At 39.5% G+C, this 25,652-nt stretch overlaps 1 protein-coding gene and 1 pseudogene across 3 annotated transcripts in view; both read left to right on the top strand.

The window, feature by feature from the left end:
* The first annotated feature begins 3,876 nt into the window (after nucleotides 1-3,876).
* Nucleotides 3,877-5,179, top strand: LOC140641396 (glyceraldehyde-3-phosphate dehydrogenase-like; annotated as a pseudogene).
* A 55-nt stretch (nucleotides 5,180-5,234) lies between these two features.
* The window catches only part of LOC140641395 (palladin-like), a 42,306-nt gene continuing 21,888 nt past the window's right edge, over nucleotides 5,235-25,652 (top strand). For all 3 annotated transcript variants that reach the window (XR_012037912.1, XM_072841166.1, XM_072841165.1), the window contains exons 1-5: nucleotides 5,235-5,362; nucleotides 6,803-6,938; nucleotides 9,291-9,488; nucleotides 12,947-13,047; nucleotides 14,323-14,408. The gene's annotated coding sequence lies outside the window, so the exon portion shown is untranslated. The remainder of the gene's footprint in view (nucleotides 5,363-6,802; nucleotides 6,939-9,290; nucleotides 9,489-12,946; nucleotides 13,048-14,322; nucleotides 14,409-25,652) is intronic.

The raw sequence follows: 25,652 nt of genomic DNA on the forward strand, positions 1-25,652 counted from the left end.
CTGCATGGAGCCTGTTTCTCCCTCTGCCTGTGTCTCTGCCTTCCCCCACCCCTCTCTCTCTGTCTCTGTGTGTGTGTCTCTCATGAATAAATAAATAAAATCTTAAAAAAAAAGACTCACAACAACCCTGTATGGTGGTAGTAAGAATAATAACAATAGCTACTACTTCCCAACTGCTTACTCTGTGTCATACATGGTTCTAGATAAGAATTTATTGATCATTATACAACCTGTGGGAAAAAAAAAACATTTTACAACCTGTGAAAGAGAGCTTCTTTTTACCAGACAATATAATCAAGGTACACAAAGTCTAAAAAATCTGTCCAAGGTTATATAGCTATTAAGGTAGATATCATTGTGCCCATTTTATAAATAAGAAAACTGAGACTTATAATAATTACCTATAAAGGTAAGTAACTAGGTGAGGCTTTAAACCAGTGTCTGTCAAACCATCAAGTCACATTCTTTTATTCTTCTACTCTGCCACCTTTATAAAGATTCACCTGTACAGAGAATGCCCTGCACAAGACAGCAAATGTTTAAGACTGGCTCCCCTCATTCCTGCCTTCTCTAGCCATAAGCTGTGGTAAACTGAGAATAGTCTCATTTGATCATTGCCTCAGAGGATATAATTGGGAAGGCAACCCTAAGAAAAAAAAAGCCCATAGAATGAAATGTGTCCTTCAAGTGGATTCTTCTCCTCTCCTGAGACATTATCCGCTGCAGTCCTAGCGTGCAGCCCTGAGAGTTTCTAACGCCTTTCAGATATGTGGTGATGCCTAATGAGGTGCGTCTGGGAGAGCTGCTTCAAAAGATGTTTTGAGTGGATGCTAGCAAGGTCTCCTGTTTCCCTCTGCCTCAAAAAGCCCTGAAATTCTCACCAATTCTCACCGGTGGGAGAAACAAAGCTGCCTCAAGCCTCCCAAAACACCTTGAAAATATTCACATTTGCAAAGGGACTGAATCCACAGGAAGAAAGCTGGATTGAAGTCCTAATTCTTGGGACACCTGGGTAGCTCAGTCGCTAAGTGTCTGCCTTCAGCTCAGGTTTCATCCAAGGGTACTGGGATGGAGCCTACATCTGGCTCCCTGCCCACTAGGAAGTCTCCTCCTTGTGCTTGCTTGCTCTGTCAAATAAATAAAATCCTAAAAAAAAAAAAATCCAACTCTCAAATGAACTGTTTAACCATGAACAAATTATTTCCCTTCCCTGTGCCTCAGTTTCCTCTTCTGTGATGAAAAGTTGGATTGCCTGGTTTTCCAGGGCCACTAGAGCTCCGATTCAAGGAAGAAAACAAAAGTGAGCTTGGAGTCTATAGCAGTCAAATACCAGGAGGGCAAGAATTGTATGAAACTCCAAAGCTCAGAACAGATTTACAACCATTAACCAAAACCTGCTAGGGCTGAATTAATTTACACAGTTGGGAAAGCGCCCCGGGATTCAGATTTAAGACCGTGAGTCCTTTGAGAAATTATTTTATGTGGAGTTGAAGGATTCTGTGGAGTGAGAAATGTAGGCAGTGGTAAAGGAATAAATCCTCTTCACCTTTGCAGAGCAGAGCAAAGCAGTATCCAAACCCTTTCCTATTTTTCCCCCTAAAGACAGGAGCAAAGATGGGATCCTGCTGCCACCTTGTGGCCCACTGGGCAGTTTAGAAATAAGGGTTTACTTAATCTGAGCCCCCCAGTCTAAATGCCCCTCAGGAAACCACATCCTGCTCCTCTCTTACACAGAGCTTCATAACTCATGGAAACACTTCCAACCCTATTATTTCATTTCATCCTCTCAACAACCATGTGGAACAGCAGGAAGGAGGTAGAGCTCCATCTTACAATGTTAGAGACTGTCCCTCGCCTAAAGTCAGTTACTAAATGGTAGTCAGAATTAGAACCCACACCTCCTGACTCTAAATCAGGCCATTTGTTGAGCTCATTGTGCAGGGTAGGGATCACACAGGTTTAGGTACACTCTTTATGGGACTCGGAATTTGAGAGGGTAAGGCTTACGAAAAGGAACACCCCATTTCTTCCACAGACAAAACTGGCCAAAGACCATAATTAGGCTGTAGGTCTAGAGAAAAGGGCATCCAAATAAGCCTGGATTCTTGCCTTTCTTCCTAGTTAGCACATTCTTGGTTAACATCTCTAGGCCTCTCCAGCTGCTCTGCCTCCCCTCCGCTGCCCAGCCCAGAGCATCCATAGGGGCTTGAGACTTATTTATAGCTAAATGCTGAATACCAAATGGATCCTAGTCAGGGGAGCCACAGCACCCAGAAATACACAAGAACTAGTGGGAGTGCTGCTCTGTCCTGTGTTAGAGCTCATAATATTGGTGGCTCACTTCAAATTTTCTTGTGGAAGCCCAATTGGCTTGTCCCATTATGGTGTCATGATCACTGAAACGTGAAGGGCAAAGCTGGGGCTGTAGGACTTATCAACTGGCATATAGGTATGGCCTCAAATTAATCTGAGACTTTCCAATTTTTCCAAAGCAACCATAACTTCTTTGATAGAGAATTGTAAAGCCCAGTACTTAAACTGCCCACCATTACTTTAGCTTCACTTGTTCATTCATTCACTGAGTAGAGCACTTTCACTAAATGAAAAGGGTACTTTGTCACAGTACCCTTTTGATTAAGACCTTGTTGCCTAGTGGCAAAAAGAGGGAAATAAGGAAAGAACATAATTGAAAATTCTGTGAGATGTAAATATTAAATGTTTGAGAAGCACACTGGTGTGGTTCAGTCAGTTAAGTATCCAACTCTTGGTTTCAGCTCAGGTCATGATCTCATGGGTCCTGGAATCAAGCCCGAGGTCCAGCTCCACACCCACTGGGGAGTCTGCTTGAAGATTCATCTCCATCTGCCCCTCTCCCCCTCAAATAAATAAGTCTTTCTTTAAAAAAAAAAAAAAAGGTTTTGTGATAGCCAAGTGATACAAATGTATATAAAGCACCTGGCTTTGCACCTGACACATAAAGACTTAATAAACAGCCACCAATATTGTTCCCTTCACCTTCTCAGTTTTATTCCTATTTCTCCTTTAGAGTCATCACAAAATCTCTTAAGTGCCACAGGTATGCCAGCTGTTTCCTAGCGAGTACTCAGAACTTCTGTTGACATCTCCTTTACTGTATTTATGTGATATCACTTTTGTAAGTCCGCCTTTCAGGTCTGAGAGACTCCAGAGGACAGAAACTAGATCTTACTCATTCTGCCCTAGCACCTAACACAGTATATGACTCAGTATATGAAATTACTGTTGAATAAAAAATGTATTTGAGTTTAACTTTAAATCAATAAATAGAAATTAAAGTGTACCTTTGGATGGCCTTTTGAATGTGATACTAACTTATTAATGTTGTACATGAAATCATTGGAACCCACTAGGATTGATTATCAAGGATTAACCTTTAATATGAACCGACCAGATCAAAGTGGGTCAAAATTTCATTAAGGGAGGCTGGGAAGGGAAGCAGGAATAAATGAAAGGATCCTGGTACCCAGGCAGCAGCTCAGAAAATGGTTGTAGGACTTCTTTGGGTAGCCAGGGACACTTCGGGAGTATTCAGTGGGGAATTGAAAGGAATCACTTTAGGAGTAGGTAAGAGAGGAGTCACCTGGGTAGCTCAGTTGGTTAGGCATCTGCCTTTGGCTCATGCTCAGAGCATGATCTCAGGGTCCTGGAATCAAGCCCTGTGTCAGACTTCCTGCTCAGTGGGGAGCCTGCTCCTCCCTCTCCTTCTGCCACTATCCCCTGCTTGTGCACTCTATCAAATAAACAAACTTAAAAAAAATAGATAAGAGAGGCTCTCTGCTCCTTCTCATTAAATAGTCACATCTTCTGATACAGTGCCAGGCACATCCCTAAGACACAATGGTGAAGGTTGGTGTAAAGGAATTTGATTGTACTGGGAGCCTATCACCAAGGCTAGTTTTAATTCTGGCAAAGTGGATATTGTCACCATCAATGACCCCTTTGTTGCCATCAACTACATGGTCTGCATTTTCCAGTATGATTCCACCCACAGCAAATTCAACAGCACAGTCAAGGCTGAGAAAGGAAACTTGTCATCAATGGAAAACTCATCTCTATTTTCCAGGGGCAAGATCCCACCAACATCAAATGGGGTGGTTCTAGTGCTGAGTATGTTTTGGAGCCCACTGGTATCTTCACCACCATGGAGGACACTGAGGCTCAACTGAAAAGTGGGGCTAAAAGGGTTACCATCTCTGTCCCTTCTGCTGATGCCCACCTATTTGTGATGGGCATGAACCATAAGAAGTATGACAACTCTCTCAAGATCATCAGCAATGCCTCCTGCACCACCAACTGCTTGGTGCCTCTGACCAACTCTGGCATCATAAAGGAACCCATGACCCCAGTCCAAGCCATCAATGTCACCCATAAGACTGTGAATGGTCCCTCCAGGAAGCTGTGGTGACATCCACAGCATCCACAGTTGTCATCCAGATGACAACTCTGGCATCATAAAGGAACCCATGACCCCAGTCCAAGCCATCAATGTCACCCATAAGACTGTGGATGGTCCCTCCAGGAAGCTGTGGTGTGATGTCCAAGGGGTTGTCCAGAACATCATTCCTGCTTCTAATGGTGCTGCCAAGGCTGGAGTGAAGGTCATCTCTGAACTGAATGGGAAGCTCACTGGCATGGCCCTCCATGTCCCACCCTCATCATGTCAGTTGTGGATTGGACCTGCCACCTGGATGAAGCTGCCACATACGATGACATCACAAAGATGGTGAAGCAAGGATTGGAGGACCCCCTCAAGGGATCCTGAGCTACACTGAGGACCAGGCCTCCTACAACTTTAACAGTGACACGCACGCTTCCACTGACATTACTTTCAGTGACTACTTTGTCAAGCTCATTTCCCAGTATGATAATGAATTTGACTACAGCAACCAGGTGCTGGATCTTGGACCACCAGCCCCAGTGAGAGCAAGAAGAGAGAAGCCCTCCACTGCTGGGGAGTTCTTGCCCCAATTTATCCCCTAACACACTGAGAACCTCCTGGTTCTATCCAGACACCCTGAAGAAGGGGAAGGGCTTGAGGAGCCCTACCTTGTCACATACCATCAATAAAGTATCCTGCATCTAGCAAAAAAAAAAAAAAAAAGAGAGAGAGAGGAAGATAAAAGACAAACATCATAATTTTTCCATTAAGGTCCTAAAAGGAAGGCAATACAGACTATCATGTAGAAGGTCATAATGTACTCCAAAAGAGTCAGTCTGTAGATTAGAGCTTTCTGCTTGCTCATGATGAAACCATTCTTTATCTGCTAAGAAGCAATTTTATCTTTCATCACAACAGAAAAAGAGGTCTCCAGATCCTTTTAAGGTGCCGTTATTCCTTTATTTTTCTGCTGTCACTGCTCTTCTCCAGGTCCAATTACATATTGTCCCACAGCTTACTGATGCTCTATTGTTTTTGCGTTGCTTTTCTTCGGTCTTTTTTCTCTGTGCTTTATTTCAGATAGCTTCTACTCTTATGCCTTCAAGTATCTAATCTGTTCTTCTACTGTGTCTAATCTATTAATCCCATCCAAAATACTTATCCCTAATATTAATTTCTACTATCTTTTTTATGTCTTTCATTTTTTTCTCCTTGTTATGCTCATGTTTTCTTCTGCCTCTTTTTTATGTCTTTCATTTTTTTCTCCTTGTTATGCTCATGTTTTCTTCTGCCTCTTTAACAGCTGAAGCTTAATTTATAATAGCTGTTTTAATATCTTTGTTTACTAATTCTATGCTCTCATTTCTGGATTTGGTTTCTATTAATTGAATTTTACCCATGTTATGAATGTATGATCCCATTTCTTTGCATGTCCTGTAACTTTTTATTAGAAGCCAGATATTGTGTCATTTCCATTCCTTTAGAGATCACAATTGTATGATACCTTGTTGCCCAATGTCTAAAATATTTCTTGTTGGGTTTTTTTAGTCATTTAAGGTGAGAAGTAAATTCTCTTCCTGATACTCTATCATGGAAGGCCTGCAACTCTAAATAAATTAATGCATTAAGCATCAGTGATTGCTAACATTACAATAAATTAGATAATCAGAAATCAAAAGCCTTCTGATGATGCATCATTTGTGAAGTAGTTTTACAAAAAAAAAAAAGTATATATCAAATTTGAATCTGATCAAGACTCTAGATATAACTACCAATTTATAGGATATGCAGAAGACAGAAGAACATCTTAACAACACAATGATACAATCAATAAAATCAAAATTGCAGGAAACTCTGTAGGACAAACAACCAGTTTTTCAACAGTTCAAATTACAAGAAAATTTAAAAGATGGAAAGAAAGCTATAGATTAAAAGAGACTTAAGATAAATCAATGTATTGTAATGAGTGGACCTTATGCAGATCCTGATTCAAACAACTAAACTCTAAGAAAAAATTAGGACACTTAAACAATTGGAATTTTACATTCAAACTAGACAAACTAGTTGATGGTAATATAGAATCGTTATAAATTTTAGGTGTGGTAATAGTATTACAATTTTTTTATTATTTTCTCTTTTAGAGAAACATTATGGCATATTTATAGATGAAATAATATGATGTTTAATATTTGCTTCAAATTAGTATGATGGGGTAGGTGGGTAAAGATAAAATAAGATGGGTCACAAATAGGTAATAGTAGAAGCTGACTGATACATATTTTTGAAATTTTCTATTATAAAAGAACTTAAAAATTATTCAAGAGTTATAAAAGTTAGGTATGGATTTTTTTAAAGATTTTATTTATTTATTCATGAGAGACACAGAGAGAGAGGCAGAGACAGCAGAGGGAGAAGGAGGATCCCTGCAGGGAGCCCGATGCGGAACTTGATCCCAGGACCCTGGGATCACGACCTGAGCCAAAGGCAGATGCTCAACCACTAAGCCACCAGGTGCCCCAAGGTAGGGATTTTAAATTTGGCTCTGACATCATTCTGCTCTGTACCTATGAACTACTCACTTCTCTCTAGGCTTCAGTGCTCTCTTAAAACATGAAACATAAAACCCATCCCAATATACTTTCCATCATGTCCACTTAGGATCAATGTGATATGGGAAAGTTAATCTTTTTAAGCTTCAGTTTCCTTTTCTGTAAAAGGTGATTGAAAGTAGTAGCAAAGTTTTAGGACTACAATGTGGGTTAAATTAGGTAATGTATGTTAAAGCCCTCATCAGGGTGTCTGGCGCAAAGTACACACTCAGTAATTATCATCTATCATTATTATTATCTTGCTGCATCTAAGAGATACTAATGGTTGAATTCTGTACACTTTTTAAAATTACTCTATAGTTTAGTCTCTTATCCCTTCTTTCTCTGTGTCTTCTTTCTGAAACTTCCCCTCTAAAATTTTATGGAACAATGTGCCCAATGGCACAAGCCAGGAAAGAGCTTGGCTCTCCTTCCCAGGAACAGTCTCTGCTGTGGGTCTGGAAAAACGGAGGCGTCACTTTCATCATATTCAGAATATAGTATGCAGCTGCTCTTCTGGTATGCCACACATCCTAAGGTTGCTCCCAAGGGCTAAAAACAGAGCTCAGGCGATCAGCCCATTGCAGCCAAGATCATTCTTTTTCAATGTGGCCCCATTTCAAATAAAATGGGCACTTTATACGTATCCCCTTTCTAACTAAGAGTTGGTCTTCCCTCTCAGTCTGTGGCCTACTTGAGGACAAGGACTGTGTCTAGTTTATCTTTAGAGCTTATGCTCCTAGCAAAGTATCTGGGACAGAGCAGGTATTCAGTTGTTGCTGCATGAAGAAATTACTGTCTATTCTTTTATTTGGAGTGGGGCAGGAATGGGAAAGGAACACTGACAGATTTCCAGAAAACCAATGTTGGATGAATCTTTCAAGAGTTTTTATCAGGGAGTACAAACTTGTTCACGTCAAATTCATTTCTTCTCTTTATTCTCACTACTCGTCTTTCCATAACTTTCCTCCACTCCCATGAACTATAGTTCCCCATATACATGCCAAGTATTCTTCCTTCTGAGCATGTGTTCAAATTATTCCCTCCCTTCACTCTTAATATATACATCCTTCAAGACTCAGTTTCAGTATCCCCTCTTCCATGAAGCTTTTTCTCAACCACTGTAGCTGAAAGGGGTATCTTCGTGATTTCCCCATAACACCTTAGATTTAGCTTGAGGTATTCATAACATCCTATCACATGTATGGTTGGTTGTGTAGGTTTCACAACTTTTACAAGGTTGAGGGCAAGGATCATATTTGAATTTCTTTGGCATCCAGCATAGTGGTTTGTATACACCAGGCATAATCTTGCAGATTAAGAAGTATAAGCACTTAACCAAATTTAAAATATAAAGTGTGCCTTTTAATCTGTAAGATTTTTTCCTTAAAAAAATAACACCGTTTTTGAAATTTTGGTATTCTGTTATTATGTGTTATTAGACAATAACCCCCAGTTCTACAAAGCAAAGGAAAAGCTGTCATGAGGCATATATTCTTTTTTGATGAAACGAATTCAAGAGAAAAATTCACAATATTAAAAAAAATAATAATCTGACATTTTCTTCAAGTTCCAGGGTAAGACAGACTAGGGTATAAAAAGAAAAGATCAAGAATCACTACACAACTGTATAATCTTGGCCAAGTCCTTGGTTTTTCCAATTATCCCCAAACTTCTTCTCAGCAGACTTACAGGGCACAAAGGAGGGAAGCATTGAGAAATCATAAAATATTAAATAACTTCAGGCTACTATAGTTCTTAAAGGTAAGGTCCAGGATAGAAGTAAATCTCATTTCTTAAAATTAAAGATGAGCTGAGATTTCCTTGTTACTTCGATAATTGCTTTATTTTCTCTTCTAGATCATATACTCTAGCACTGTCACCATATGTTTACCACTTTGTTGCCCTTCCTCTTCTTCATTCCTTCTAGATCAAAGATTAAGATATATAAACCAATGACACTTCCCACCATTCACCACCCCATCCCCAGCAAACAAGTTCAACGTGGGCTTATCTGTGCCATTTCTTAAAGTTACCATATTCTATTGCTGGAAAACACTTAGATCATCTAGCCCAACTTTTCCATTTTACACATGAGGATCCAAAGTCTAGGGATAAGAGTGTATTATTTGCTCAAGGTCACCCAGCTAGTGTCAGACCCCATAATAGAATCTTCTTAACTCCCAGTTCTTAACATTACACCCAACAAATATCTGGACACAGAAATGGCCATTAACAGATACTTTCTTGAAGTGAAATGAATTCAATTTCTTCTTCTGTGACAGAATCACCTGGCCACTCTGTAGAATGTGGAAGGAAGGGGTCAACGTGCTGTTCTGAATGCTATCACTTAAAAGGCAGTATGGTGACTCTGGAGAAGGCTGCTTGAACTCTGATTTGGGCTCTGCCACTGCCCATCTATATGACCTTGGGAAAACTGCTTTACATTTCTTAGACTCAGCTTCTTCATTTATAAAATGAAGGTAAGCACAGAAACCATCTCAAAGAGTTGTTTGCTCCTTCAGTAACATTTGTTGAACACTTGCTCTTAAGCAGATACTGTGTTAGATGCTAGGGATACAACAAAAGACAAGAAATAGAAGATCCGGGCAGCCCGGGTGGCTCACTGGTTTAGCGCTGCCTTTGGCCCAGGGCATGATCCTGGAGACCCGGGATCGAGTCCCACGTCAGGCTCCATGCATGGAGCCTGCTTCTCCCTCTGCCTGTGTCTCTGCCACTCTCTCTCTCTGTCTCTCATGAATAAATAAATAAAAATCTTAAATAAAAAAGAAAAGAAAAGAAAAGAAATAGAAGATCCTACCTGGGGGAGCTAACATGCTACTAGGATTAAAGGATATATCCAAATAAAATGCCTGGTACAGAGTCTGGCACCTAAGAAATGTTCAATAAATGCTACTTGTTATCATTAATATTAAAAATGTATTGCATATCCACACTTAAAAAGCAAATCAGCAAATAAATTTCACAAACTAAAAGCTCCAGGCAAGATTTTAGGGTATAAAACAGTTCACAGGGCAGTGTTTCACAAGGACAGATATTATCACCATGGCAATATTTTTCTGAGTTCCTTAAGAACACTTGCTTGATGCTGTAGAAGGTTCAGACATGGTCTGTGGAAACACCATGTAAAGAGAGTGGAGAAAATCCTTTCCAGTTTATTTTCAAAAAAGCTAACTTGCGGGCAGCCCAGGTGGCTCAGAGGTTTAGCACCGCCTTCAGCCCAGGGCATGATCCTGAAGACCCAGGATGGAGTCCCACGTGGGGCTCCCTGCATGGAGCCTCCTTCTCCCTCTGCCTGTCTCTCTGCCGTGCGCGTGCTCTCTCTCTCTCATTAATAAATAAATCTTTTTTTTTAAAGCAAAAAATAAATTAATTAATTAAATAAAGCTAACTTGCTCTATAGAATCGTTTGATAAAATTTAATGTACAAAATCTTAAATTAAGAAACATAAAGGATAATTACTTGTATTGCAATGGGAGTCATCTTTTCAATGGCCAGCTTTCCAAACGTTAAAAAATGATGCACTACTTAAAATTCCACATGATTAACAAGCACATGAAGAGATACTCAACATCCTTAGACATCAGGGAAATGCAAATCAAAATGAGGTACCACTTCACACCTACAAGGGTGGCTAATAACTTTTTACAAGGAAAATAACAAGGGTAGAGAAGAGATGGAGAAATTGGAACCCTCGTACGTTGCTGGTAGGCACATAAAATAGTTGTCTACAGAAAATAATTTGGCAGTTCTTCAAATGTTGAACATAGAATTACCATATAAGGCTACAATTCCACTTCTAGATATATATGCAAAAGAACCGAAAACAGGTACTTCATCAAGTGAGGCATACATGTATGTTCATGGCAACACTATTCACAGTAACCAAAAGGCAGAAATAGCCATTAATGGATGAGTGATAGGGCAGCCCGGGTGGCTCAGCGGTTTAGCGCCACCTTCAGCCCAAGGTGTGATACTGGAGACCCGGGATCGGATCCCAGGTCAGGCTCCCTGCATGGAGCCTGCTTCTTCCTCTTCCTGTGTCTCTGCCCCTCTCTCTCTCTCTCTGGTCTCTCATGAATAAACAAATAAAATCTTCAAAAAAAATAATAATGGATGAGTGATAAAAAAAAAAGATGTGGTATATACATACACTGTAATATTATTCTGCCATAAAAAGAATTGGATTCTGAAATGAATTGCTGACATATGCTACAACATGGATAGATCTCCAATACGTAAAAAAAAAATCTCCAATATGTTACACTAAGAAGCCAAATACAAAAGGTCACATACTATAAGACTACATTTATATCAAGAATGTAAAATAGGGATCCCTGGGTGGCGCAGTGGTTTGGCGCCTGCCTTTGGCCCAAGGCGCGATCCTGAAGACCCGGGATCGAATCCCACGTCAGGCTCCCGGTGCATGGAGCCTGCTTCTCCCTCTGCCTGTGTCTCTGCCTCTCTCTCTCTCTCTCTCTCTCTGTGACTATCATAAATAAATTTAAAAAATTTAAAAAAAAAAAAAAAAAGAATGTAAAATAGACAAATGTATAGACAAAGAAAGTAGATGGGTGGAGGCTAGGGGCTACAGGGAGGGTGGAATAGGGTGAAACTACTTAATAGATAAAGAGTTTTACTTTGGAGTGATAGAAATGTTTTGGAACTAGATAGAGTTGTAGTTGTAGAACATTGTGAATGTACTAAATGCCACTGCATTGTTCACTTTAAAAGTTTTATAACTATGAGACGCCTGGGTGGCTCAGTGGTTGAGTATCTGCCTTCTGTTCAGCTCATGATCCGAGTCCAGGAATCCAGTCCCGCATTGGGCTCCCTACAGGGAGTCTGCTTCTCCCTCTGCCTGTGTCTCCACCTCTCTCTGTGTCTCTCATGAATAAATAAATAAAATCTTTTTAAAAATAAAAGTTTTATAACCAACCTTCTAAAAAAATAAAAGATTAGTTTCAGGTTACATGAAATTAATCTCAGTAAGTTATTTTTTTTGAAGACATTATCCACATGTTCTATAAATATATAAAAATATATTGGGGCACCTGGGTAGCTCAGTCAGTTAAGCATTTGACTCTTGATTTCAGCTCAGATCATGATCTCAGAGTCATGAGACTGAGACCCATGACCAGCTCCACACCCAGCATGGAGCTTGCTTGAGATTCTCTCTCCCCCTGTCCCTCTGCTCCTGCTTGCTCTCAACTTCTCTAAAAAATTAAAATAAAAGTTTAAAAAGTAGAAGAAAAATATTATAAGTGACTGTTTAACTGTCTCAGAAACCCGTATAAACAGGACCTCTATTCATAGTGAAGGAAGGAACAGTGTTATTCCTCTTAAAGCATAACTTTGTAAGGTAAAACTATGTCATACAAATATAAAATGAACACATGTCAAAGGTTTTTACTTAATTAATTTAAGACAGAAACAGTAAGACGTTAAAGACTGATTCAAGAGGTAAGAAGAAACACTGATTATATATTTGTTAGTAGATAGAAAACAAGCTTCCTGGGGTCGAGGCAGGGGAGGGGGGTGATTAACTGCATCTCCACAACACAAAATTTGATTGCTTTTCTACAGACAAGGATAGTCTGCATTACTCTCAGTTTTCTACAACTTTACAGAGTTTTCAATATCTCAAAGATAATGAAAGATAAACCAGGTAACTTGAAGGATACATTCGTCAATACCTAGCATTCTAAAAGATACCAAGGGATTTTTTTTCCTCCCAGATTTCACAATTTTTCCTAACATTTTTCTGGTATTCAAGGTAACTCACCACCTTAACAAATGGCTTCTTTATCTTGGACTTTAGGCGCTTGTGTGTTTAAAAACAAATAAAATTAAAATTTTAAAAATTAAATTTATATTTTATTTTATTTTATTTTATTTTATTTTATTATTTTATTTTAGAAGGAACTGGCTTGGGATGACCTAAAGCCTATCTTGATCTTTGGCAGCTTGGTAACAACCAACTTCTAAGGGCCAGGATGCTGAGTCAGAGATTCCTACAGGTAACAGAGCCCTTTAAGCCACCAGCACTCAGGATCACATCACATAAATTACTTTTCTTCTGATGGAACATACCATTCCATGATGAAGGAGACCATATTTCTAATTAACCACTCCAAGACAATTTGCCTTTTTTACACAATTACTGGAAATAGGATTATACTGAATTCCCCCAGGTTCTGTCATGACTAATACGCATCGTTTAATTTTTAAACAACTGACTGAAACCAGAAAGAGAAGTGGTCTGGATCTATGGAACAAAACAAAATAGTTTACCTACATACAATTTCCAAAAAAAAAAAAAAAAAAGTACTGGTTAGGTTGAATGGCTTTTGACATCTTTCTATCACTGGGAGGGAGAAGAGACTATGATCACTTGTACTTAGTTTCTGCATTACAGCAACGCTGTATTACTTACTTAGGGATTACTTACTCAGGAAAACTAAGGATTACTAGGAATTACACTAAGGACACAGTTTACTGTAAATGCAGTATGACTCTGACATCTCTTCCTTCTGCTAGCTCTTCGACAGCATTCTTCAGCTGTCCAGGACTGGGCACAGAGTAGGTCCTCAATCAAAGCTTCCTGTTTAATCACATAATTACAGAGAGTGGCAGTCTATACTTGTCACAGAAATACTCTGCTTACTCATGAGAACATATTTCTCTATTTGTTGGACTAAGTTATTATTATATTTAAGTGTACTGATCCATGTAGCACAAACAAAAGCACATCTACAGTGTGTAAAACAGACGTTTTAAGCATCCAAGAAAAAAAATGTGCTGTTTCACATAATTTTCCACAAAGATCTACAATTCTGCACATATCTTCCACCAGAGCCAGTGCTAAGATTAATATGAGATTTCTGAAATCAGTAAAACTGTAATCTTGACCCAAACAACTGTGAGCTACCTCCTGTCTTCTGGATTGAGAGAAAGGGCAGATTGAATTTCCCTGAAATGCCAATACCAAAATTCTTTACATTCCAGCTAAAAATGCTTTGCTTACCATAAGACTTTGGCTTCTGCCCTGCCTTTTTCTCCTCATTTTCATTTAGATTCAATGTGTAATTATTAGTGGTTAACTCAGGGTCACATTTTGTCCTTCTGCTGAGAGGATGTGCACAAGAAGGCACACTCCCTGAGTGGGGTTAATTGAAAGCTGCGGCTGCACCAAATAAAGCAGAATAGGGAGACCCTTCCCCATCCCTTCTAGTTGATACCCTAGCCTCTCTGCAAACAGCTGTCATTTCAGTTTATGCCCCTCCTTGCCATAGGGCAGGATCTACCTCAAACAAACCCAGGCTTGAGGGGCGTTTTCTGTGAAGACATCAGGACCTGGCAGACAGACAACGTGGAAGCTGTGAGTACCTTTGACACCAAGGCTACTGGTTGGCTGGGTTTTCTTGTATCATAGTGATCCTACTGATGAGGAAAAAAAAATTCCTTGGGTACAGGACAGAGAGCACACTCCTGGTGCTCTTAATTTATAGGAAGTGAGCACAGTGGCTTCCCACCTCTACTCTCAGGACCAACTACACTCACTCATTCACATACTCACACACACATCAGTAAACACTTACCTAATGTTTATTATTAAAGCACTAAACAAATGCAGGAGGGGATTCAAATATACACTGGAATTTACTATTTTCTGGGTCCAAACATCCGGAGCTGCTAATGTGCATGCACTCCCCAGCACCTCTCTCTTTGATCAGGTGTACCTTCTGAGTGCCAAGCTGGGTGCATGGGAGACTAGAGAAAGAGGAGATCTTTCATTTTCCTTCGTGCTATCTGGGCCCTTAACTCTGCACAAGGGAAGCTGGGTAGAATTTGAAGAAAGATCTGCAGAAAGCACAGCTTGGTGATTTTAAGATTGGAAATGATACGTTGTAGAAACTGTAGTTAAATAGAAACTAGTGAAAAAGCCAGAAGAAAGGAAATAAGTTTGGGGCGGGGGGGGGGGGGGGGGGGAGTAACCAAAGGAGAAAAGTGAGGAACTGATCTCTACCAAGGATGGCAGTGGGATTTTGGTTCAGCTTTTAGAGCTTATCTTAGAAGGTCCAGAGTCCATATCTAGCTATCTGTGAGCTAGACTAAATTATCCATGATATACATTATGCTAAATGCAATGGAACAGGTGGAGACAAAATAAGCATTACTGAAGACCTCTCCTTCCATCTCACAGATAGTTAAAAACCTAAGTAAACCCAGGAAATTTGTTTTTGAGTACTAGAGCTGTGGCTGATTTTTTTCCTCTCACTTCTCTGCCATAGTTTCCAACTTTTCTATAGTGAGAATGTACTTTTATAGATATATTTAAATAAATTATTTTATAAAAATAGAACAAACCTCCAGACTTGAGAGAGAGGGCCTTGGGTCAGACTAGACATTGCTGAGTAGATCAAGAAATCCCAGAGCTCCCAGGGCTTAACACCAACTTCTGCCAATTTCTGGATCTGTTGGAGAGAATAATCATGTCTGCCTTCCTTACAAGACTAGTTCTGAAGGTCACTAGATAAATGTATACAAGTGTTTTGTAAGTATCAAGCACTTAATTAGTGTGAGATAGTATTTTTCCAAGTATTATTCCAACTTTCTAGAAAACTAAGAGGGTAGGGATATATATAAAGAAGGTAGAGATTTTAAATGGATTTCCCCTCCATTTAAGTTCCAGTGAAATCCACAGATTAATTGTGACTGTCAAAGGCACTCTCTGCTCAGGGCAGATTCTGAAGCAAAAACAGAACCAGAAAAAAAAAAAAAAAAAAAAAAAAAAAAACAGAACCAGAAATTCAGCAGTAACAATCTTTACTGCACACCAGGTAACTTGTATCATTGTGAAATCTTCATGTCCTGGAACTGAGCTCCTGAGAGATCTTCCTACCCTTCCAGTTCTGGTAGAATCTGACCTCCTGGGGGGAACAGTGAAACCCTACTGATGCGGAAGAGACCTAGCAAAGATCTATTTGAGACTAGAAGATATCAAGTGACTTCCCCTGAGATTGGCCCCAAGTTTGGTTTCAAGTTCTCTCTCACCTTGATGTGCTTAGCTACCTCCTAGAGGAGCTAGAGGAACTAATTAACTGAGCCTGACAAGAACTAACAATAAGTCAATCAGGACAAGGCTACAAACTTTTGTCGACACTAGCTCATGGCCAAAACTGTTTCTCACTCTGGCTCTCATTTGCACGGTGCGTTAGGAAAACAGATGATGTCAACACCAGCCGAGAAGATAAGTTATCTCAATACTCAACCTCTGGCAGGAGAATTTGTGTCCTGATTTATTTTTAGTGCTTTTCTACCTTAGTAATCCGGTAAGCTGAAGAAAAGCCAGCAACCTGACTGTTCTCTGAGCTCACAACCCTTATTTATCCCTTAGCAATCAGCAAGACATGTAGTCATCTGGGGGAGAATCTACTAGAGGTTTAGGGTCCCATCATTTGCAAACTTTCAGAGACCACACAAGATTATTATCCCAACCCAAGTGGAAGCATGTAGTAATCACTGGTAGCAATCTTTGACTCATGAGAAAAAGACAAAGAGAGGCTGCTAACAAAAATAGGTATCTACCATCTATCATTTTTATCAGCAGGGTGGAAGATAGGGTAAAAAGCAAGAATTCAGTTTTACCTCTCACAAAATGTTAGATCTTAAATTAAGGCACACATTATGCTTATCTTGAGCTTCAAATAGGACTGTTGCTAGGAATTCACAATGAATAGAAAGTATCTTTTCACCCAGATGCAGAAAGTGAAATATCAAAATATTCATCAGTCATTTCCACATTTTTGCATTTGGATTTAACCCCAAATATTTAAATTTATTTCAATCTTATACAGCTTGTGAGGACAGATTTATCCAACACCAGCTGTTCTCATATTTAAAAGCTGTGCCACAAAGATAAAATTAGAATCAAGTTAGGATCATATTTCTCTGCAAGAATTCTGGTCTATGTCCCACTGATGCCCTGAGCCACAACTGACAAACCAAACAACAGCATTATGGTTGTTTTTCTTGAACAATTCCTAAGCAGCCACAGTGTGGTAGAAACTGCATATATTACAAAAAAAAAAAAAGTATGTGCCCTAAACATATAGAATTACACCCATGAGTACAAACTTATTTCCAAGATGACTTCTCACCCAAATGGGAGGAAAGTATGTACTGTTTCAACAGAGCAGGGAATGAGGGAAGTCAACGATCACAACTACCACCACCATTTTATTCTGGAGCTTTCCATTATAGGAATTTTCCAAATATGCATGAGACTCAAATTAGACTGAAGTCTGGATAAGGTACAACTGTTCATTAAATCAAACAGTAAAGACCAGATGTCATCATCTCAGTGTTAGACGTTTGGTATGACAATGTATTCTGTAAAAAAGTAATAAAAAGGAAAAAATAATCTCAAGATTCTAAAAAAGATTATTTGTTTAATATTCACCTTGACTAAAATCTAATTGTAAAAGCATAGCAATGTAAAAAAATACATTGCTAATGTTCTCCGTTCAGTTTAGAAGATCATTATTTCTCAACAGATGTTTTACAAGAGAAAAAAGCAAAAGCGATTGATAAATGCACAAAACATGTACAACCTCATTTATGATTAAAGAAATACAAGTCTATGAAATAACGAGATAACCACATTAAGAGGGATTAAAATGAAGTTCTTTTCTTTCTTTTTTTAAATAGGATTTTTTTTTTTTTAAGATTTTATTCATTTGACACAGAGAGAGCACAAGCAAGGAAAGCAGCAGGCAGAGGGAAAAGGAGAAGCAGGGAGCTTTGATGCAGGGAGCCCAATGCAGGGCTTGATGCAGGGCTTGTTCCCAGGACCCTGGGATCATGACCCAAGCCAAAGGCAGCCACTTAACTTTCAGGTGCCCCAGGAAGTTATTTTCAAATAACTATTGAGAATGCACTATTTCACAAAGGGGCAAGTAGGCCATAACTATTAACATGTAAAATGTGCCTTATTTCCCCCTTATAATTCCACTGCTAGAGTTATACTTACAAGAAGATACAAAGGTGTATTTATAAAGATGCTCACTTAAGTATTGTTTTTAATAATTCCCATATTCTTCAACAGTAAACAGATAAAGAAAACTATTACAAATTACATAAAAAATTCTATGTAGAAACTTAGAAGAATAAATTAGATTCAGAAAAGCAAGGTATAATATATATAGGATGGTTGTATTTATGAAATAATAAAATAATATAAATAATAAAATAATAAAATTATATACAGAGCTGTACATGTATAAAATTATACATCTGGAAGGATATTAAGAAACTGTTAATAGAAATTGGAGCCTGGAAAGGACCAACTTGTACTTTATACCTTCTGTATGCTCTGAATTGTTGGAATTTTTGCCTTAAACATATGCTACTAGTGTTTTTTAGAATCTTCTAGCAAAAGAAAAAAATCCCTTGGCATTCATAGGTTCATTTCAATTTTCTGGAAAATTATTTGCATGGAACATCCCAAGTCCCCTAAAGGTACTTTATAAATCAAAAGAATTAAATTATACTCAGAGTAGTTTGTAACACTGACTATATTCCACTGTATTCTGATTCTCTAAAAACTGGTAATTCCTGAAGTTTGGTAGAATTGGCCAGAATTCCATTCATTTACTATGACAGATAACAAAAAGGAAACTATTGCATATCTCTCTTTAATTTTGAAAATAGATTTGACCTGGGGTGCCTGGGTGGCTCAGCAGTTGAGTGAGCCTTTGGCTCAGGTCCTGAGATTGAGTCCCGCACATCGGGCTCCCTGCAAGGAGCCTGCTTCTCCCTCTGCCTCCCTCTCTGTGTCTCTCATGAATAAATAAATAAAATCTTAAAAAAAAAAAAAAAAGTAAGTAGATTTGACCTTCCAGGATACATTTCTTCATAACTTGGTATCATTTCAATGATTTAAAAAGACTTAATGCTATATGATCTAATGTGGGAAGAATATTAAGTATGACAATACTCTGAGAACATTAAATTCCTCCAAGACATTCATAAAAAAGACCTCTGTAGCACCATCAGTTGTTCTCTGTATTTACAGGTCTGATTGTGCTTTTTGTTTCTTTTTCTTTAGATCTATTCGTGAGTGGAATCATACGGTATTTGTCCTTTCCAGTCTAACTTATTTCATTTCGTGTAATACTCTTTAGGTCTATCCTAAAGTTGTCTCAAATGGGACAATCTCATCCTTTTTGAAGGCCGTGTAATATTCGTGTGTGTGTGTGTACGTGTGTATCACATTTTCCTTACCCATTCATCTATCGAGAGATACTTAGGTTGCTTCCATGTCTTGGCTAAATAATGCTGCAATAAACATAGGGATACATAAATCTTTTAAAGTTAGTGTTTTCACTTTCCCTAGGTAAACACCCAATACTGGAATTATTCGATCATATGGTATTCTTATTTTTAATCTTTGGAGGAACCTCTATATTGTTTTCCACAATGGCTGTACCAATTTACATTTCTTTTTTTTTTTATTTAAATTCAATTTGCCAACATATACTATAACATACAGTCCAATTTACACTTCTACCAAAAGAGCATGAAGGCTCCTTTTTCTCCACATCCTCACCAACATTTGTTGTTTCTTGTCTTTTGGATTTGAGCCATTCTAACAGGTATGAGGTGATGGTTGCCAGAGGGAACAGTGGTAAGAGGCTGCGCAAAATAAGTGAAGGGAAAAGGGAGATATAGGCCTCTAGTTATGGACGAGGAAGTGATGGGAATAAAAGGCGGAGGATAAGGAATACAGTCGGTGATACTGTAATAGCGATGTAACAGGACAGATGGCAGCTACACTTGTGGTGAACATAACAATGTGTAAGCTTGTCAAATCACTAAGCTGTACACCTAAAACTAATGTAACATGTCAACCATACTAAAAGGAAGGAAGGAAGGAAGGAAGGAAGGAAGGAAGGGAGGGAGGGAGGGAGGGAGGGAGGGAGGGAGGAAGGAAGGAAGGAAGGAAGGAAGGAAGGAAGGAAGGAAGGAAGGAAGGAAGGAAGGAAATGAAGGGGATCCCTGGGTGGCGCAGTGGTTTGGCGCCTGCCTTTGGCCCAGGGCGCGATCCTGGAGACCGGGAACGAATCCCACGTTGGGCTCCCAGTGCATGGAGCCTGCTTCTCCCTCTTCCTGTCTCTGTCTCTGTCTCTCTCTCTCTCTCTCTGTGACTATCATAAATAAATAAAAAAAAAATTAAAAGAAAAAGAAAGGGGAAGGGGAGGGGGAGGAAGAGGGGGAGGGGGAGGGAAAGGGAAAGGGAAAGGGAAAGGGAAAGGGAAAGGGAAAGGGAAAGGGAAAGGAAAGGAAAGGAAAAGAAAACCTCTGACCTTAGGTTGAAGAATCCAAGGACCTAAGACTAAGTAAATGACAAGCAAGCATGTTCTGATATGGGAAAGTACTCTGTATGTTACTAAATGGAAAAGAAATTTAGATTCGTAGAATATCAGTGTATTCATTGGGACTACTATCTCACCTGATCTCACCATACCTCAGGCTGGAGAGAACTACTCCAATTATCTGCATTTTGGCATACTACACAGAAAAGCCTTCCACAGATGTAGGCTGAGGTGGTGATTTTAATTTCCTTCTCTTCATGGATTCTTCATGATATTACTTTTGAGGACTTTAAGTGTGTGCATGTGTTATTTTTTTAAAAGACCTCAGCTGTATGACATGTATAATTTATATCATGGATGGTAAATTAACATGCCTGATCTTCGTCTACTTTATTTCCTGCTTTATTCCTTATCTTATTTTAAATAATAAATCAAATCCTGTGAACTCATCACTCCACCCAGGAACTGGAAAAATGCCAATAACTGACAATATCTATGGGCTCCTCCCCCTAAACCTAACCCCTATTGGCCTTCTGTCTATTGTAACCACAATTCTTTATTTTGCATTTATCATGTCCTTGTTTTTTTAAATAGTCCTATCAAGTATAGATTATGTTAACTGTCTTATGTTAAAATGCCCAGAATTAGGGGGCACCTGGGTGGCTCAGTCAATTAAGCGGCTGCCTTTGGCTCAGGTCATGATCCCAGGGTCCTAGGATTGAGCCACACATCAATGGGGCTGCTGGTACTCCCCCTGCTTGTGCGCTCTGTCAAATAAATAAATAAAATCCTTAAAAGTAATAATAATAAAATAAAATGCCATTATTAAACAGGATGAATTCCTTCATTCAGCTATTAGCATTACAATGATGTTGACGAAGGGCAGGACCCTGCATCACACACTCTGGGAAATACAGATACCTGAGAGAGCAAAGCACTGAACCTGGCCCTCAATATATTTTGGTTGAATTGGATCTAGCAAAAAGATTTACCAAGCACACAGTTTATGACTGCGTCTTTAAATAAACAAGGGGGCGACTTCCCTGACTCTGGCCACCTCTCCGAGTCATGGAACCTCGCCCAGGAGCGCTCCCCATTAAAGCACTCTCCAACCTAAATAAATAAATAAATAAACAAACAAACAAACAAACAAACAAGGGACTGGTGGGGATCTCTTGGAATCTGGGCAGACTAAAGAGATTTGTGATCTAAACAACTCCCCCTGCCACCCCCACCCCTGACCCAGGGCCACTCTTTAAAACAAGTAGCTTCCTGGTTGCCAGCCCCCTCCTCTCTCTCTTTCCTGCCACTTCTCACTTGGTATTAAGGGCCAGAAGTTGAGTCTCTGCTCTTTATAGTTTATATGAAACTTCTACCCCATGTGTCCTATACATGATGACAGATAAATCTCCCTTAAGTACAGGTCCTGTCATGTCATTCTATACCCAGTACAGAACTCACGGTGATTCCGTAACACATAGATCATCTAAACCCTTACCGTGATGCTCAAGGCCCTTTGAGATCTGATCCTAACCAATCTTTCCAACCTTCTCTCTCCTGTCAAACAGACTTGCTATGCCCTATGCATGCCTCACATTCTAACCAATGTTAAGACTCTGCTCGTGCTATTTATCAAAGTCTGTTTTATCTGGGATCTTGTGAGAAATGAAGGAACTCAGGCCCCAACCCACATTTAGTGAATCAGAATCTGCATTTCAACAAGATTCTTGGGAGTTGCAAATCAATATTGGATTGTGTGAACTGCTGTCAAATGAGCAAATGCTTTTCCATGGTGCTTACACCGTTATTATTTACCTCCTACAAAACACATGAGTAACTAGAAAGCAAGAGGCTATCCAAATGACATACCTATGGTAGGCTGCTGAACCCTCAGAAGCAAAGGAATATACTAATATACTAAGTGGTTGGCTAATTTGGTTCCAGTTCTACAGCCTAAAAGGTAACTAAACTTACCATCCTTCTCTTTACGGTCTGACAAGTCAGAGCAAACACAGACATCACACCCACACAAGCATACATAGGCATGGATACACAGTCTTTTTATGGAGAGGATCCTTAACAGAAAAAAAAAAAAAAAAAAACCTGTAAAAGAGAGTGAGGTTCAAGTCTGATAGAACTATCCAAACTATTTTTGGGTCAGCTAGACAAAGCGCTCTAAGTTCCTTTAAACTCAAACTGAGGGCCTAGATTTACTTGATGGGCTCTAAGGTCATTTTGGACTCTAATATTTAAGGATTCTCCGACTTAAAGGACATCACTTGTGCACTGTCCCAAAAGTGACTGTAGGGACCTGGGACAGCCCTAAGATTAAGTCTGAAGCTGCAAAGCCTGCCTTCCTCTCTTAGTTCTCTCTAAATCCTAGCTTTTCTGCAACCTTCCTGAAAAGCTCCCACTCTGCACATGTATCTGCTATTATGACCCCCTCCCCCACCTTCCTGGCACATAAAACGGCCCTTTGCCTCCATGAGCTTGTCACTGTCACACTTCTCTCCCCTAGTCTGTGCTTAGCTTCTCAATCTTTCACACAGTTCAACACTGCCAATGTGGCAATGAGCTAAATTAAACTGTGCTAAAAGAAGAAAGTGAGGAGAGAAAGATGTCCTGCTAACCTGTCCTCATCATCCTCTTCTCCTTCCAGTGTATAATTCTTTAGGAACTTTCTGGAGAGAAGTGAAATGGTGTATCATTACATCATACTCCATTGTGAAAGAGTGCGAGCTAGTGAGAATCTGCCCTTCGGATCTGTTAAATATTTTCATTCACTGAACACATTCTCAGTTCTGCCTCTGCCAAGGTCCTGGACATGGGTCTTGGGGGCTTTGACCCAAAGTTATTTCACATCTCAAAAATGCAATCAATCGCCACATGTCTCTGTCACATTTTGCAAACAGCTTTTTGTACACTGTCCAGCTCAATTTATTTCACCACCACATATATTTTTCTTATATGTCTAAACAAGAAACAGAAACCACTATCAGAGTTAAGTTTTTGACTCGCTGTCCAGTGTATGAGAAGATTATTAATGAACATTTCTGTTCATATCCTTATAAGGTCCCTCCTGAGCCCAAGAGCTAGTTATAAAGTTGAACTTCAGGCTTTCCTTTAGAACCTGGGTAACCTTTCCTCTGATTTCCCAAGAAATACACAGGTCAAGGAAATATATTTCTTATAAGAAAGGTTAAGAGCTCTTAACCTCCATCCATAGGGATGGACTATGTGGATTTTATTCCTGGCTCCACCACTTACTAGCTATGTGACTCTGGGCAATTTGTGTGACCTCTATAAGCTTATGTTTCCTCATTTGTAAAATGAAAATAATAGTATCTCTACATCTTGGGGTTTTGCGAAGATTCAACGACACAATGCATATAAAGTGGTTAATACAGTGTCTGGGTATTAATCTCATTCTAGAATTGTTAAAAATCAACACTCAGGGAGGACTGTAAGTCATCTTTTTTTTTAATTTGCAAAGCCTGCTTAATGCTACAGATTCTCCTCTCTAGGACTCTTCTAGTTACATATAACTCTAGCACATGCTGCTGTCCATGTGGTAGGTAACCTGACTCCCAGCTAATGACAGTCTTAGCTGTCCTGTGCACAGTATTTCTCTTGGCAATGACTCTGTATGTGTGCAGGGCAGACAGAAATGGAACAGTCACCGTTAAAAATCAAGCATGATCTTTTAACATAAAAACTCAAACACTCAAGCCAGTGGCATCAAAAAGGACAAATATCCTCTGCTTTTGGTTAAACATCAAAGGAAATGAAAGTTTTAAGGTTAAATATCATTCTTTTCTGAACTTAGCGGGATGTGAAAGAGATTAGGAGGGATCTCCTCTACCTCCAAGACTTGCCAAATGGCTTACCTGCTTCAGACTGCCTCCACCAGAGAGGGTGTCATGTGGGCTAAAGTAACCATTCTTACTGCTTAAAGACAAAAGAAGGGGTAGAATACCTCCAACGGAGAAATTGGTGTCTTTGTCTGAACCACTCTGTCAGATATACATAAAATATATAGTTTTATAATATATACAATATACATAAAATATCAGTTTTGATGTGAGCTTGAGGATGTGATAGCTTTCAAAGGTTCAATCTAAAGGAAGAAAACACTAACTACAAGAAAGGGTTGTGGCGAGCAAGCCAGTGACAGAGGTGGGGAGAGCTTACAAAATATAAACTTTCATTAATTTGGCAGTTGTGCCAAAAGTTGGAATGAAGGTGGTTTATTGCTTCCGAGGCAGTTAACTCTAGGCAACTCTTCTCCTGACATCTCTCATCAGCACAGTCATGACTGATGCTGAAAAATGAGGCCAGGAAGTATTAAAGATTATTTTCTTAGAATCTAGGTCTCTGCCACCACTGTTCCTTTGCCACAGGGCTGGTTCAAGTTCATTATTTTATGCTCAGGTAAGAAAAAAAAATCTACTGAACTCAATCTTGAGCTAAATCCAAGTTTTCTTTTTTCTTCTTTTCTTTTTTTTTTTTTTAAAGATGTACTTATTTATGATAGACACAGAGAGAGAGAGAGAGAGAGAGAGAGAGGCAGAGACACAGGCAGACAGAGAAGCAGGCTCCATGCCGGGAGCCCAACGCGGGACTCGATCCCGGGACTCCAGGATCGCGCCCTGGGCCAAAGGCAAGCGCCAAACCACTGAGTCACCCAGGGATCCCCTAAATCCAAGTTTTCTAACAAAGCAAAGTAAAAAGTGGCTTGCCACATAATTCAAACCAAACATTTGTTTATCTTGGTATCTGAGCCCTAAGACCTGAATTTTTTTATAAGAATTACATAAATTGGGTCTTTGGCAACTAGTTCCTGTAATGCCACAGCTGAAGGTCCAAGAAATCACAACAGAACAAAGTAAAAGAAGTTTTCCTTCAAAAGAGAAAGGTTATTATTGGGACACCTGCTCTTAGAGCCCTAAGCCTTAGGGTGAGAAATCTGACAACCCCAGGGCCACTGTGGTACGAAAAACCCAAACCACATGAAGAGGCCCTGAAGAATGAGATACCATGTGGAGAGAGAAAAACAAAGACAGAAAGATGGACACCAAGCAGCATCAACCTGCCAGACTTGTTAGTAAGGAAACCATCTTGGAAAAAAAGTACCTTCTAGGCCCATCTGCTCCAGTTGACAATACTCAAATCAGAAAGGAACTACCCACCTAATGCTTTCCAAATCCCTGACCTAAAATAGCAAGTCACAGGAGAAACACCACACA

Source organism: Canis lupus, chromosome 10 (assembly GCF_048164855.1).
Source record: "Canis lupus baileyi chromosome 10, mCanLup2.hap1, whole genome shotgun sequence".
Taxonomy (NCBI): domain Eukaryota; kingdom Metazoa; phylum Chordata; class Mammalia; order Carnivora; family Canidae; genus Canis; species Canis lupus.